General features: G+C 48.4%; 1 protein-coding gene across 1 annotated transcript in view; it reads right to left on the bottom strand.

Moving 5' to 3' along the window:
* Window positions 1–241: 241 nt before the first annotated feature.
* Window positions 242–2619, bottom strand: part of LOC102020351 (myb-like protein X) — a 17271-nt gene continuing 14893 nt past the window's right edge. Inside the window, exon 6 of the mRNA XM_005384968.2 lies at window positions 242–1035. The gene's annotated coding sequence lies outside the window, so the exon portion shown is untranslated. The remainder of the gene's footprint in view (window positions 1036–2619) is intronic.

Below are 2619 nucleotides of genomic sequence, written 5' to 3'. Positions count from 1 at the left end.
TCCAGCGGTTTCCGGTCACCTGACAGGTAAAACTGATTTCAAAAGATGGTCTGAACTTGACCCTATGGCCTGCCAGGGGTACTGAACCACAAATCCCTTCTGCCCTGCCTTCCACAAACTGTGTAAATAACAGACGCTCACTTGAGTAATTAGATGAAAAAACTGCCAGCTAAGTGGTTGGAGAAGGTCTGGGTGCGGCTGGAAGCAGTCTGTGTATTTTTTTTTTAAAGCCATACATGTAGACAGTCAAAAGTACTTGTTTAATGAGCTTATAAATTTGGAGTGACTCTTCACATCTTACAGCAAGGGCTGGGGCTCAACTCTGGACACCGAGGAGGCTGCGGTGTGGCGTTCACCCCGTCACGTCCTCCGGAGCTGCGCGCAGGTTCCTTCCTCACGGTTTCTTTTTCTGCCCAGTTAACCAACCCAGATGATTCAAACTCCAGGGTTTTGTGGAAAGGAAACTTCCTCTGGGTGTTGGAAGATGTTCTGCCTCTTTCCTTCCCTCGTAAGGCAGCCCTAAAGTACCTGAAATACCTCTCCCATAGCGCTGGGATCCTGTACAAATGTGAGTGCTTCTCCTAAGAGAGGGGTACTTGTCCTGGTTAATCCTACGAGTTTGCAAGATTCCCTACTGCTCAAGTTCAAAGCACTCTAATCTCAGTAATCACACTTTGTCACAGGGCTTTTCTAGATTTTCCTAGCTGTATTTCTAAGCATTAATTTCACTGAACTTAGATTTGCATAATGTACCACAATTTGGCAAACAAACGCTGTGCAGTGTCTGGCTGACGGGATGACAGGCGCAGGAAACGCCCGTCAGCAGCCCTGTCCCGCATGTGACTTGAGTCACTCACTGCCTCCAGGGCTCCCCGAGAGGCGCCTCAGGGTGAGGCAACTCATTTGCGGCCCCCTTAGGTCATGGCTGGATCTCAAGGCGCTCAATTTTTCTTCCCTTTCGGTGTTTTTCAGAACTAATTTTTGGGATGCTGCTTCAATATGCTCCTCCATTTCTGATCCATGCCATCCTGGAGACTAAGACAGAACAAGACTGTAGCTGAACACTTGGTCACCACTGTTTCCAGAGCCCCGGGACAGCATTGTTAATATACAGGGCTATGTTTTGACCTTGCTGTCCCACACCACAGAAGTATCTACTAATTAAACAAATAGAAAGACAACCTTATAATTAGGTCAACTACTTATATTCTGACTTAAAACCTTTGTTGTATTTCTTTCTCCTGGGGATTAGAGTCTTTAGAGGGAATTTTTCAGTGACCAATAGGCAATGTTTCCCTCACACTGCTACAGCCACCCCTTGAATATGACTTCTGACATCTGCCCCAATAACCCAGGTCTCCTATGTGAGTTTCTGGTTTTCTGACTGTTATTCTTGATGATTTTTCCTGTCCTTTCAGGGACAGAACCTGACTAAAGAGAAGTTCCAGGGGCCGGGGATATAGCTCAGCAGCACAGTGCCTGTCTGGCAAGCGTGAGATTGTGAGTTCGAGTCCTGGTACCACCCCCCCCCCAAAAAAGAGAGAAGTTCCAGTCCTGTATGTGCCAGTTGAGTGGATTTGGGAAAACCATCATGACATACTAAGAATTCACAGTGCACCGGGCATGGTGGTACACCCCTGTAACCTCAGCACTCTGGGAGGCTGAGGCAAGAGGATCACAAATTTAAGCCCAGCCTGGGCAATTTAGCAAGATCTTGTCTCAAAATAAAAAAAATTAAACAACAACAACAAAAGGCTGGGTATGTAGCTCAGTCCAAAGGCCCTGAGTTCAATCTCCAGTGCAACGGGCGGAGGGAAGTCATGGTGCAATAGTTCCCAATCCTGCTGGTGTGGTGGCTCACTCTTGTAATCCCAGCACTTGGGAGGCTGAGGCAGGAGAACAGCCAGGAGTTCAAGGCCAACCTGGGCTACAGAGGGAGCTCAAGGCCAGCCTGACTGCATAGCAAGACCCTGTCTCAAAAAAAAAAAAGGAATAAAAAGTTCCCAACCCCACTCTTCCACCACCAAACCAGCTGAAATACAGACGAGTCCTTCCCCAGGGTGACTTCCTCCCATCCACTAGATAGGCATCTGTAATCTGTGCTATCTCCCTCCCAGCTGAATGAATGCCCAGCTGTCACCTCCCAGGGCTCCTTACTAGGAGCCTAAGGGTGACAGCTTCCTTTGGGGAGCCTAGCATCACTCCGAGGGTGCCACCCAACCCCCCGCCCTTGGCAGGTACACAGGCGGGACTAAGAGAGAGGGGTGTACTGCAGGGCAGCAGCCTGGGTCCAAATGGAGAGACCGCCCCAGGGTGGGGTCACGAAGCAAGCCTGAGGAGTGAAGGAGCTGCCCAGTTGCTCAGGCACAGGTCTGAGCTGGTAGGTTGAACTAGAAACCAAGTGACGAAACAGAAACATATTCTTAGTGGTGATCCAACTCCACGACTAACTTGGCATTCTTCCTTTTTTAAAAAAAATCATTGCTACAGTGTTTGTCTTCCCTTAGATGTATGGAACTTTTACTTTCTTCTTCTTCAGACCTTTCCCAAAGGTGAGAAGTGAGGCACACTAGGCTCTGATTCTGTGCATAGGTCACAAGTGAATACATCGCTCTTTTT

The sequence above is a fragment of the Chinchilla lanigera genome, unplaced genomic scaffold, assembly GCF_000276665.1.
Source record: "Chinchilla lanigera isolate Chin_1 unplaced genomic scaffold, ChiLan1.0 scaffold00021, whole genome shotgun sequence".
Taxonomy (NCBI): domain Eukaryota; kingdom Metazoa; phylum Chordata; class Mammalia; order Rodentia; family Chinchillidae; genus Chinchilla; species Chinchilla lanigera.
This window is presented reverse-complemented; position numbering and strand designations above follow the sequence as displayed.